The sequence below is a fragment of the Dama dama genome, chromosome X (assembly GCF_033118175.1).
Source record: "Dama dama isolate Ldn47 chromosome X, ASM3311817v1, whole genome shotgun sequence".
NCBI lineage: Eukaryota > Metazoa > Chordata > Mammalia > Artiodactyla > Cervidae > Dama > Dama dama.
Genome location: NC_083714.1, coordinates 62,264,836 through 62,279,178, shown reverse-complemented (window position 1 = coordinate 62,279,178; position 14,343 = coordinate 62,264,836).

Below are 14,343 nucleotides of genomic sequence, written 5' to 3'. Positions count from 1 at the left end.
AATCAGAGCAGAAAAAGAAGTAAAAGGAGTCCAGATAGGAAAAGAAGAAGTGAAACTCTCGCTGTTTGCAGATGACATGATCCTCAACATAGACAACCCTAAAGACTCTATGAGAAAATGACTGGAGCTAATCAATGAATATAGTAAAGTTGCAGGATATAAAATTAACACACAGAAATCCTTTGCATTTCTATACACTACCAATGAGAAAACGGAAAGAGAAATTAAGGAAACAATACCATTCACCATTGCAACAAGAAGAATAAAATACTTAGGAGTATATTTACCTAAAGAAACAAAAGACCTACACATAGCAAACTATAAAACAGTGATGAAAGTAATCAAAGAGGACACAAACAGATGGAGAAATATACCGTGTTCATGGATTGGAAGAATCAATATTGTCAAAATGACTATACTACCCAAAGCAATCTATAGATTCAATGCAATCCCTATCAAGCTACCAACGGTATTTTTCACAGAACTAGAACAAATAATTTCACAATTTGTATGGAAATACAAAAAACCTCGAATAACCAAAGTAATCTTGAGAAAGAAGAATGGAACTAGAGGAATCAACCTGCCTGACTTCAGACTCTACTACAAAGCCACAGTCATCAAGACAGTATGGTACTGGCACAAAGACAGAAACATAGATCAATGGAACAGAATAGAAAGCCCAGAGATAAATCCACGAACCTATGGACACCTTATCTTCGACAAAGGAGGCAAGAATATAAAATGGAAAACAGACAACCTCTTTAACAAGTGGTGCTGGGAAAACTGGTCAACCACTTGTAAAAGAATGAAACTAGAACACTTTCTAACACCATACACAAAAATAAACTCAAAATGGATTAAAGATCTAAATGATGGCATTTTAAATGGGATTGTTGTTTTTTTTTTACTTTCTCTTTCTGATATTTCATTATTAGTGTAATGGAAATCAAAAGATTTCTATATATTGATCTTGTATCCTGCTACCTTGCTCAGTTCATTTCAGGGAACAGAATTTAAAAGTTAAGTAACATGACCTAGGAAACAACTTTATTAACTACTACTTCAGGATTCTCAAACTGGAGTTATGCAAATGATTAAGCATTCCCCATTTTATCCTTTAACTGACATTCAGCATTCCAGAAAGTATCATTATTCAGTTGTTCTTTTTAAAAACATGTGAAGTACATGAAAGCACTTAAACTCATTACAAAGGATCAGATACTACTTGCATAACAACATTAAAACATATGTGAACACCTGGAGGATATTATATTCACATACAGGTTTATTTCACCCATGTAGATAATATTCTTAAATGATAGAGTTAAGTCAATGATGTCAAGAGCAAATGTACATAAAAACACTCAAAAAGAAAAAAAAAACTATGTAAATAAATAAGAAACAAATCATATTAAGTGAACAGGATTCTCACGATGTACCAAAAATATGACCCTATATTTTGCAAAGAATATCTATCAGCATGGGTGTATAAGTATGTGTGTGATATAATATGTTAGTGCATTACATGCAAAGAAAAATCTGGAAAGTAGGCACTAAAAAGTTGAGACACTCATGTCTCTATTTTTCCGTATGAGGTAAACAAAGAGAAGTATTAATTGGTGACTTAACTATATTAAGAGAAAGTTTTATAAAACAGGTTGATCAACAGCTGAGTCACAAAATAATAGTGTAGAAATACATTTATTGACTTAGGTATTAAACAGATCTCTTTAATAATAATTCACTGAATGTGTATTGTCAAAGATAGAGGATGTTTTTATGTTATAACTTTGCATTTCTAGAGTGTTTTCAATATGTAGATCACTGAATAAAATGTTGAAAATACAAAAACTTGCACTCTGATAACAGACATAATATTCATTGCTTTAAAAGGAGATTAAAACAATGTATTTGACATTTTTCTGTATGTGTGTGTATTTATATCTGTTTTTTTTGTCTCAAATTGTTTATACCAGTTACTCATACACTAACTCATGGAGCTTTCTACTCAGTTCACTTAGGGACTGGATTTCCAGTCCCAGGGCTTGAAGATCCCACCATGGGCATAAACACAGAAGAAGTGCAGCCAGTCTGGAAATCTTGAACTATAGGATGGAATCCGTTCAACTCCACACCAACACCACAGCCCTTTCCATCCTCCATCCTTTGCCAAATCCCCAGTTCAGAAATTCACACCTGCAGTTCTGACTCTGTTCACCACGTGGCAGTGTTCTCCATTTTCTACACTTTTTTTCTTCTCTTCCTCAAAGAAAAGATGTCATTTTTTAAAAGTAAAAAGTTTCCTAAAAGGCAAAAGTATGTACAGTGGGATCTTAACTTCCTTTGAACATTCAGATTTCTATAAAAAGACTAAAAGGATATATGTATAGTTTCTATTCTGCTTCTCACTGAAGTATTATGTGTACTGTGTGTGTACTATGTACCAGCCAGGAACTGTCAGCCCAATTCCTTATCTGCATCTCAGCCTCTCTTTTCATCTTCAGACCTGCATAACTGGAAATGCTCACAGGAAACAAGATGGACATCAGGAGCCATCACTTGAGGTATGACCTCAGGCTCCATTCTAATCAAGATTAGTCCAAACTTGACCCTGAGTACTGGAAACCATCATAGAAACAAGAAATAATGTAGCTGTGTGGAAGAGCTTTTAACATGGGAGACTGTGGCACCTTCTAACTCAAACCCCTGTCCTTTTACAGAGGACTAATAGGCTATTACTATCTTCTGACTCAGAGAGCCAAGGATGAGGTGATCAATAATGGTTTCAGTTTTGCTTCTCACCAGATCCAGCTGGAAGTTTCCCTTTCTCTTAGTCTTTTGTTCTGTCAGAATGATACACTTTGGAATTGGTTTCATATGTCTTCTCTCTATCCCCAAGAAAAACAAATGCAAAAAGGCAAAATGGTTGTCTGAGGAGGCCTTACAAATAGCTGAGAGAAGAAGAGAAGCTAAAAGCAAAGAAGAAAAAGAAAGATACACACATCTGAATGCAGAGTTCAAAATAATTGCAAGGAGAGATAAGAAAGCTTGCCTCAGTGATCAATGCAAAGAAATAGAGGAAAACAACAGAATGGGAAAGATCTCTTCAAGAAAATTAGAGATACCAAGGGAATATTTCTTGCAAAGATGGGCACAATAAAGGACAGAAATGGACGTAACAGTAGCTGAAGATATTAAGAAGAGGTGGCAAAAATACACAGAGGAACTAGATAAAAACGATCTTCATGACCCAGATAACCACGATGGTGTGATCACTCACCTCGAGCCAGACATCCTGGAATGCAAAGTCAAGTGGGCCTTAGGAAGCATCACTACGAACAAAGCTAGTGGAGGTGATGGAATTCCACTTCAGCTATTTCAAATCCTAAAAGATGATGCTGTAAAGTGCTGCACTCAATATGTCAACAAATTTGGAAAACTCAGTGGTGGCCACAGGACTGGAAAAGGTCAGTTTTCATTCCAATCCCAAAGAAAGGCAAAGCCAAAAAACGCTCAAGTTACTGCACAATTACACTCATCTCACACACTAGCAAATTAATGCTCAAAATTCTCCAAGCAAGGCTTCAACAGTACGTGAACCGTGAATTTCCAGATGTTCAAGCTGGACTTAGAAAAGACAGAGGAACCAGAGATCAAATTGCCAACATCCGTTGGATCATTGAAAAAGCAAGAGAGTTCCAGAAAAACATCTATTTCTGCTTTATTGACTACGCCAAAGCCTTTGACTGTGTGGATCACAACAAACTGTGGAAAATTCTTAAAGAGATGAGAATACCAGACCACCTGACCTGCCTTCTGAGAAGTCTGTATGCAGGTCAAGAAACAACAGTTAGAACTGGACATGGAACATTGGACTGATTCCAAATTGGTGAAGGAGTACATCAAGGCTGTATATGGTCACTTTTTATTTAACATATGCAGAGTACTTCATGCAAAATGCTGGGCTCGATGAAGCACAAGCTGGAATCAAGATTGCTGGGATAAGTATCAATAACTTCAGATATGTAGATGACACCACCCTTATGGCAGAAAGCAAAAAATGTACTAAAGAGCCTCTTGATGAAGTGAAAGAGGAGAGTGAAAAAGCTGGCTTAAAACTCAACATTCAAAAAACTAAGATCACGACATCTGGTCCCATCACCTAATGGCAAATAGATGGGGAAACAATGGAAAGAGTGACAGAATTTATTTTCCTGGGCTCCAAAATCACTGCAGATTGTGGCTGCAGCCATGAAATTAATTTCCTTGGTAGGAAAGCTATCACAAAGATAGACAGCATATTTAAAGCAGATACATTCTTTGCCGACAAAGATCCATCTAGTCAAATCTATGGTTTTTCCAGTAGTCATGTATGGATGGGAGAGTTGGACTATAAAGCAAGCTGAGTGCCAAAGAATTGATGCTTTTGAACTGTAGTGTTGGAGAAGACTCTTGAGAGTCCCTTGGACTGCAAGGAGATCAAACCAGTCAATCCTAAAGGGAGTCAGCCCTGAATATTCATTGGTAGGACTGATGCTGAAGTTGAAACTCCAATACTTTGGCCACCTGATGCGAATAACTAACTCACTGGAAAAGAACCTGATGCTGGAAAAGATTGAGGGCAGGAGGATAAGGGGACAACAGAGGATGAGATGGTTAGATGGTATCACTGACTCGATGGACATGAGTTTGAGCAAGCTCTGGAGTTGGTGATGGACAGGGAAGCCTGGCGTACTGCAGTCCATGGGGTCACAGAGAGACGGACATGACTGAGTGACTGAACTGAACTGAACTGATGTCTTCTCTCCAAGAAGATGAGAGGGTTGTTCTATCCATTTAGTCATCTGACAGGTGCCTTTGAGGTGACGTGGAATTCCTGATTCATGAAGACGTTCTCTGCCAATCAATGGCAGCCTGGTATGTATTCACAAGAGATGGAAAAGAGTAGAGACTGAGCTATCAAGACAAGCACTGGATGAAGACTCTGGTCTAAATACCCAATTCTCTTGACTTAGTGAAATGGTTTTCCCAGATTTCTCACATGATGGTCACTTCTTTCCCGGGTTCCTCTTAAACCTGACACTCTAATATGATCCTTTTCTCTCTCTCCTGCCCACAAATGTACACTCACAATTCCTTTATAAGCTAGTAGTCGAGAAGTTTTCCAAAGATGACTTCAAATCCACAGGCAGTAAGGGAAAGCCCTGGTAACACTTGATTCCATTAAAAATTTCCTGGCAAAAAAATCCCATAAGCAAAGTAAAATGAAAAATTACAAATTGGGAAAAAATATACAACTTATGTAACTAACAAAGTTTGTGTACTTGTAGAAGAAAGATTATGAAAAAGAAAAGGCAAATTAGAACATTCTGAAGGAGAAAGCACACTAGACACAAAAGAGTACTTCCCCAAAAAATGTTCCTTAGATATGTTAAAAACTGTTCAACCCAACTCTTGATTAAGAGATGTAAAGAGAAAAAAAAAAAAAAAAAAAAAACCAAGATGCCCTTTCTCATCATTTACATAGTCTGTGAGGAAATAGGGAGACATATACACTGCTGGTGGTAATGTAACATGGTACAACTCCTAGCCAGGGAATTTGTTACAATGTAATGAAATTACCAGGGTACTTACCCTTGGAATCAACAATGTCTCTTCTAAGAATCTACCCTAAAGTAGCAATGTAAAAGGAAAAAACGACATAAGCACAAAATTACTCCTTTCAGAACAATTCATAAGGTTTTAAGACAAGAAACAAGACATATACACCAACAGGGACCTAGTTGAATAAACTGTGGTCCATCTACATCCGAAAGGACTATGCAGCTATTAAAAAGAAGAAAACAATAAGACTATCTTTCTGTATTGCTATGGAGTCATCATCAGGATATAATGTTCAGTGATTTAACAAACAGGTGTAGAAATGTGTGTAGAGCTGCTGCCTCAGGTAACTACTTACAGTAAATTAAAATTACATGAATTTAATAATCAATCACAGTTGTCGTGTTTTAGTAGCTAAACGTTCAATTCCTGAATAAACCTCTGTTAGTTAATGGTTGCTGTGTTGAATAGCAGAATACAGAATGTTCCCATCTCCACAAAAATTTCTACTGGATAGCTTTGAAATAAAATAGAACAAGTTTTACATATGAAAGGTGGTGAAAACAAAGTTGTGTTATCTTTTTTTATATTCTCTAAACTGTACAGTTAATACAAATGATGATAAAAATGTGTACCTATAAGGGGACAGAAGAACATCCTAGGATGCATGACAATGTTGTAGATTCTCTAAATATTACTGGCTCTACTCACTGAAAAGGTCAAAAAACTGACCAATCCAGTAGCAATCAGCAACTATAGTCCCTGCACTGAATTCTCTAAACTCATTTCCCACTAAAAGGGACCAGGCACCCTGGAGAAATGCCTAATTTCCGATCTAGGTAAGGATTGTACAAGCTGAGTCTGGACTGAACTATCATACAGAAATTATATCAAAAGGAATCATAACCATAGGGGCTCCCATTGGCAAAAGATAGAACAAATTGAATGTAAAAAAAAAGAAACCCACTAATGATTGTAATGCACTAAAATGCCTTAAATATAGGAACATCTATGAGCTCTAACATGTATCACACTCTTTTAAAAAAGCCAGCAAAGCTAAAACACTGCTCACCTTTGAGAATCCTAGGGGGAAAACTCATTTTTGAAAGTGGAAATATTGCCAATAAATTGTATATTCATCAGGCCTTTCCTTGCATATTGCATCTATGCATAGTTGATGAGGGACGGATTCTTTTATAAAAGAATTAGAGCTAATACATGCAGAAGAAATTGAAGAATTTGTACACCACGCTTTTGCAACCTTTTATGAAATGTGGTTCTAAGCAATGATCATTAGAGGCTGCAAAAATTATGTGAGAATTAGATGGGAAATTTTATAATGACTGCATCACAATATCTATTAATTTGCCTTTCCTCATTTGCAAAATAGAAATAATTATACTCATATTAGACAATTATTGTAAGAAGAAAATATCTCTAGTGAATCCAGCAAAAGATACATATAGTACTAAATAAGTATCAACAATCTAGGTTGCTTCCATGTCCTGGCTATTATAAACAGTGCTGCGATGAACACTGGGGTATACGTGTCTCTTTCAATTCTGGTTTCCTCTGGGTGTATGCCCAGCAGTGGGATTCCTGGGTCTTTTGGCAATTGTATTTCTCATTTTTTAAGGAATCTCCACACTGTTCTCCATAGTGGCTGTACTAGTTTGCATTCCCAACAACAGTGCAAGAGGGTTCCCTTTTCTCTACACTCTCTCCAGCATTTATTGTTTGTAGACTTCTGGATAGCAGCCATTCTAACTGGCGGGAGATGTTACCTCATTGTGGTTTTGATTTGCATTTCTCTGATAACGAGTGATGTTGAACATCTTCTCCTGTGTTTGTTAGCCATCTGTATGTCTTCTTTGGAGAAATGTCTGTTTGGTTCTTTGGCCCATTTTTTGATTGGGTTGTTTATTTTTCTGGAATTGAGCTCCAGGAGTTGCTTGTATATTTTTGAGATTAATTCTTTGCCAGTTTGTGTGCTATTATTTTCTCCCATTCTGAAGGTTGTCTTTTCACCTTGCTTATAGTTTCCTTTGTTATACAAAAGCTTTTATGTTTACTTAGATCAATTTGTTTATTTTTGCTTTTATTTCCAATATTCTGGAAGGTGGGTCGTAGAGGATCCTGCTGTGATTTATGTTGGAGAGTGTTTTGCCTATGTTCTCCTCTAGGAGTTTTATAGTTTCTGGTCTTACATTTAGATCTTTAATCCATTTTGAGTTTATTTTTGTGTATGGTGTTAGAAAGTGTTCTAGTTTCATTCTTTTACAAGTGGTTGACCAGTTTTCCCAGCACCACTTGTTAAAGAGGTTGTCTGTTTTCCATTTTATATTCTTGCCTCCTTTGTCGAAGATAAGGTGTCCATAGGTTCGTGGATTTATCTCTGGGCTTTCTATTCTGTTCCATTGATCTATGTTTCTGTCTTTGTGCCAGTACCATACTGTCTTGATGACTGTGGCTTTGTAGTAGAGTCTGAAGTCAGGCAGGTTGATTCCTCTAGTTCCATTCTTCTTTCTCAAGATTACTTTGGTTATTCGAGGTTTTTTGTATTTCCATACAAATTGTGAAATTATTTGTTCTAGTTCTGTGAAAAATACCGTTGGTAGCTTGATAGGGATTGCATTGAATCTATAGATTGCTTTGGGTAGTATAGTCATTTTGACAATATTGATTCTTCCAATCCATGAACACAGTATATTTCTCCATCTGTTTGTGTCCTCTTTGATTTCTTTCATTAGTGTTTTATAGATTTCTATGTATAGGTCTTTTGTTTCTTTAGGTAGATATACTCCTAAGTATTTTATTCTTCTTGTTGCAATGGTGAATGGTATTGTTTCTTTAATTTCTCTGTTTTCTCATTGTTAGTGTATAGGAATGTGAGGGATTTCTGTGTGTTAATGTTATATCCTGCAAATTTACTATATTCATTGATTAGCTCCAGTCATTTTCTCATAGAGTCTTTAGGGTTGTCTATGTTGAGGATCATGTCATCTGCAAACAGCGAGAGTTTCACTTCTTCTTTTCCTATCTGGACTCCTTTTACTTCTTTTTCTGCTCTGATTGCTGTGGCCAAAATTTCCAAACTATGTTGAATAGTAGTGGTGAGAGTGGGCACCCTTGTCTTGTTGCTGATTTCAGGGGAAATGCTTTCAATTTTTCACCATTGAAGATAATGTTTGCTGTGGGTTTGTCATATATAGCTTTTATTATGTTGAGGTATGTTCCTTCTATTCCTGCTTTCTGGAGAGTTTTCATCATAAATGGATGTTGAATTTTGTCAAAGGCTTTTTCTGCACCTATTGAGATAATCATATAGCTTTTATCTTTCAATTTGTTAATGTGGTGTATTACATTGATTGATTTGTGGATATTAAAGAATCCTTGCATTCCTGGGATAAAGCCCACTTGGTCATGATGTATGATCTTTTTAATAGGTTGTTGGATTCTGTTTGCTAGAATTTTGTTAAGGATTTTTGCGTCTATGTTCATCAGTGATATTGGCCTGTAGTTTTCTTTTTTTGTGGCATCTTTGTCTGGTTTTGGAATTAGGGTGATGGTGGCCTCATAGAATGAGTTTGGAAGTTTACCTTCTTCCGCAATTTCTGGAAGAGTTTGAGTAAGATAGGTGTTAGCTCTCCTCTAAATTTTTGATAGAATTCAGCTGTGAAGCCATCTGGTCCTGGGCTTTTGTTTCCTGGAAGATTTCTGATTACAGTTTCGATTTCCTTGCTTGTGATGGGTCTGTTAAGGTCTTCTGTTTCTTTCTGATTCAGTTTTGGAAAGTTATACTTTTCTAAGAATTTGTCCATTTCTTCCAAGCTGTCGATTTTACTGGCATAGAGCTGCTGGTAGTAGTCTCTTATGATCCTTTGTATTTCAGTGTTGTCTGTCGTGATCTCTCCATTTTCATTTCTTATTTTGTTAATTTGGTTCTTCTCCCTTTGTTTCTTGATAAGTCTTGCTAACGGTTTGTCAATTTTGTTTATTTTCTCAAAAAACCAGCTTTTACCTTTGTTGATTTTTGCTATGGTCTCCTTAGTTTCTTTTGCATTGATTTCTGCCTTAATTTTTAAGATTTCTTTCCTTCTACTAACCCTGGGGTTCTTCATTTCTTCCTTCTCTAGTTGTTTTAGGTGTAGAGTTAGGTTATTTATTTGACTTTTTTCTTGCTTCTTGAGGTAAGCCTGTAAGGCTATGAACCTTCCCCTTAGCACTGCTTTTACAGTGTCCCATAGGTTTTGGGTTGTTGTGCTTTCATTTTTATTTGTTTCTATGCATATTTTGATTTCTTTTTTTATCTCTTCTATGATTTGTTGGTTATTCAGAAGCGTGTTATTTAGCCTCCATTTGTTTGAATTTTTAATAGTTTTTTTTTCCTGCTATTGAGATCTAGTCTTACTACATTGTGGTCAGAAAAGATGACTGGAATGATTTCAATTTTTTTGAATTTACAAAGGCTAGATTTATGGTCTAGGATGTGATCTATTCTGGAGAAGGTTCCGTGTGCACTTGAGAAAAAGGTGAAGTTGATTGTTTTGGGGTGAAATGTCCTATAGATATCAATTAGGTCTAGCTGTTTCATTGTGTCATTTAAAGTTTGTGTTTCCTTGTTAATTTTCTGTTTAGTTGATCTATCCATAGTTGTGAGTGAGGTATTAAAGTCTCCCACTATTATTGTGTTACTATTATTTTCCTCTTTCATACTCGTTAGCGTTTGCCTTACATATTGTGGTGCTCCTATGTTGCATGCATATATATTTACAATTGTTATATCTTCTTCTTGGATTGATCCTTTGATCATTATGTAGTGTCCTTCTTGGTCTCTTTTCACAGACTTTATTTTGAAGTCTATTTTATCTGATATGAGTATTGTGACTCCTGCTTTCTTTTGGTCTCCATTTGTGTGAAATATTCTCTTCCAGCCCTTCACTTTTAGTCTGTATGTGTCCCTTCTTTTGAGGTGGGTCTCTTGTAGACAGCATATATAGGGGTCTTGCTTTTGTATCCGTTCAGCCAGTCTTTGTCTTTTGGTTGGGGCATTCAACCCATTTACATTTAAGGTAATTATTGATAGGTATGGTCCCGTTGCCATTTACTTTGTTGTTTGGGGTTTGCATTTATATAACCTTTCTGTGTTTCCTGTCTAGAGAAGATCCTTTAGCATTTGTTGAAGAGCTGGTTTGGTGGTGCTGAATTCTCTCAGCTTTTGTTTGTAAAGCTTTTGAATTCTCCTTCATATCTGAATGAGATCCTTGCTGGGTACAGTAATCTGGGTTGTAGGTTATTCTCTTTCATCACTTGAAGTATGTCCTGCCATTCCCTTCTGGCCTGAAGGGTTTCTATTGATAGATTAGCTGTTATCCTTATGGGAATCCCTTTGTGTGTTATTTGTTGTTTCTCCCTTGCTGCTTTTAATATTTGTTCTTTGTGTTTTATCTTTGTTAATTTGATTAATATGTGTCTTGGGGTGTTTCGCCTTGGGTTTATCCTGTTTGCGACTCTCTGGGTTTCTTGGACTTGGGTGGCTATTTCCTTCCTCATTTTAGGGAAGTTTTCAGCTATTATCTACTCGAGTATTTTCTCATGGTCCTTCCTTTTGTCTTCTTCTTCTGGGACTCCTATGATTCGAATGTTGGGGTGTTTCACATTGTCCCAGAGGTCCCTGAGGTTGTCCTCATTTCTTTTGATTCTTTTTTCTTTTTTCCCCTCTGCTTCATTTATTTCAACCATTTTATCTTCTACCTCACTTATCCTATCTTCTGTCTCTCTTATTCTACTGTTGGTTCCCTCCAGAGTATTTTTGATCTCATTTATTGCATTATTCATTTTTAATTGACTGTTTTTTATTTCTTCTAGGTCCGTATTAAACATTTCTTGCACCTTCTCAATCTTTGTCTCCAGGCTGTTTATCTGTAACTCCATTTTGTTTTCAAGATTTTGGATCATTTTTATTATCATTGTTCTAAATTCTTTTTCACGTATATTCCCTATCTCCTCCTCTTTTGTTTGACTTGGTGGGCATTTTTCATGTTCCTTTACCTGTTGGGTATTTCTCTGCCTTTTCATCTTGTTTAGATTGCTGTGTCTGAGGTGGGCTTTCTGTATCCTGGAGGTCTGTGGTTCCTTTTTAATGTGGAGGTTTCCCCCAGTGGATGGGGTTGGACGATTGGCTTGTCAAGGTTTCCTGGTTAGGGAAGCTTGCGTCAGTGTTCTGGTTCATGGAACTGGATTTCTTCTCTCTGGAGTGCAATGGAGTGTCCAGTAATGAGTTTTGAGATGGGTCTATGTGTTAGGTGTAACTTTGGGCAGCCTGTATATTGACGCTCAGGGCTATGTTCCTGCGTTGCTGGAAAATTTGCATGGTATTCTTGCTCTGGAACTTATTGGCTCTTGGGTGGTGGTTGGTTTCAGTGTAGGTATGGAGGCTTTTGGATGGTTTCTTATTACTTAATGTTCCGTGTAGTCAGGAGTTTTCTGGTGTTCTCAGGTTTTGGGCTTAAGTCTCCTGCCTCTGGATTTCAGTTTTATTCTTCCAGTAGTCTCAAGACTTCTCCAACTATACAGCACTGATAATAAAACTCCTAGGTTCATGGTGAAAAGATTCTCCACCGTGGGGGACACCCAGAGAGGTTCACAGAGTTACATGAAGAAGAGGAAAGGGAGGAGGGAGATAGAGATGAGCAGGAGGAGAAAAGGGGGACTCAAGAGGAGAGAGACAGATCTACGCAGTTCTCTGTTCCCAAAGTGTTCTCCGTAGCCCAGACACTCACAGAGATTCACAGAATTGGATTGGGAAGAGAAGGGGAAGGGAGGAAATAGAGGTGTTCTGAGGTAGAAAACGGAGAGTCAAAAGTGGGAGAGAGTAATCAATACACTCCTAAGTAAAAATGGGTACTGAATATTGGATTCTTAAATGTCCTATATTGATATCACATACTGAAAAACACAGATTAAAAATCTAAAGTAGAGGTTAGACTCTTAAAAATACAATATTAAAAACAAAAACAAAATCACAAAAAAAATTTAGAAATATATATGAAGTTTGGTTTAAAAATATGGCTTCTCCTTTTTTTAAAGCAAGATTATAGTGAAATGAAAATGAAAATTAAGGAGTAATAGAGGACTTTAAAAGAAAATAAGAGAAAAAAAGAAAAAAAAGAAAAAAATTTTTTTCCTAATTTAAAAAAAAAATAGTAAAAATATATGAAAATGAAAATGAAAGTTAAGGAGTAATGGGGGAGTAACAGGGAATTTTAAAAGAAAATAAAAGAGAAAAAATTTAAAAAGAAAAGAAAAAAAATTTTTTAATTAACAAGAAAAAGAAGTAAAAATATATCTAGGAATTTCTCTGGAGCTGTTGCGGTCAGTTTGGGTTCCGTTCAGTTTCAGATAGCTCCTCATTCCAGTTTACACTTCTTGATATCTATAGGCCCCTTCTGGTCTAGTCGGTGTTATCTACAGGGATTTGAATCTGTTGCATCAGTCCCTTCTGAAGCTGTTCCCTTTGTTTATTTGGCTTCTGTTTGCCAGTCTTTTCAGTGTCTAATTTCCGCCCTGACACAGGCGGGCGGAGGTGGTCTCTTGTTTAGGTTTGCTTGTTCAGTCGCGCTGCAGGGAGGGAGGGGTGCTGCAGGCAGATATCGCTGGCATGTGTGGGGAGGACCCGCAGTGTTCTGGCCACACTGGGTTTGCCCCTTCTCACGGGTGTGTGCTCTCCCCATCTACACTGATCAGGCTCCCAGCTGCTTTATATGGAGTGGGTCCTGCGTGGCATGTGGTTCCAGTTTTTGGGTATTCCACAAAAGCGTGGACTCAGTTGGGCCTGCGTTTTGTGCCTTCCCCGGCACAAGCAGCTCAGGCACCCAGGAGCTTGACGGGCACACTCTTCCCGGGTGCGATGCACCTTCTCCCCTCCGCGGTCCCAGCCTCAGTTTCTGTGCGCCGCTGTGCGTGCGCCTTGTGTATATTCTTGGGAGCTGGCCTCTAGCCGCGACCCTCCCGGCGGATGTCGACCATCCAGAATCTCAGGAAGTCTTTGGTTAGAAACTGGAGGCCTGTTTGCACTTTGGTAGGGGTTGCCATCTCTGGGGCTGAGTTTGCCCCTTTCCCCTTCCCCCTGCCTCCTGCCTCCGGTGGGGGATGGGCCAGTCTGCAGCCGGCTAGCTCTTCTCTGGAATTGCTCAGTCCCTTTGTTCTGTGAATGGTCGTCAGTGTGTTTGGGCTGGTTAATTTTCTCTCTCTCTCTTGCTATCCCACAGTTTAAGTTGCTATCTCATGTTAGCTCCCTCCAATTGCCCTCAGGGCATTCAGGCCCGGTCCTTACCCTAAGCAATGCCGCCTGCTCCTCTCCGTTCCACCCCCAATTGCTGGTGGTGGATGCGGGCATCTGGGGTACTTTTCTGCTGGGAGTTGCTTTTAGGTATGTAATCTGTGGGTTTTATTTATTTTTCCTCCCATTTAGATTGCCCTCACAGATTCAAAAACTTCCCCCAGACCCTCCAGTGAGAGGGTTTCCTGGTGTTTGGAAACTTCCTCTATTACGACTCCCTTCCTGGGATGGGTCTCCATCCCTAGCTCTTTTGTCGCTCTTTTTATCTTTTATATTTTGTCCTACCTTCTTTCGAAGATGATGGGCTGCTTTTCTGGGCGCCTGATATCTTCTGCTAGTGGTCAGAAGTTGTTTTGTGGCGTTTGCTCAGCGTTCAAATGTTCTTTTGATGAATTTGTAGG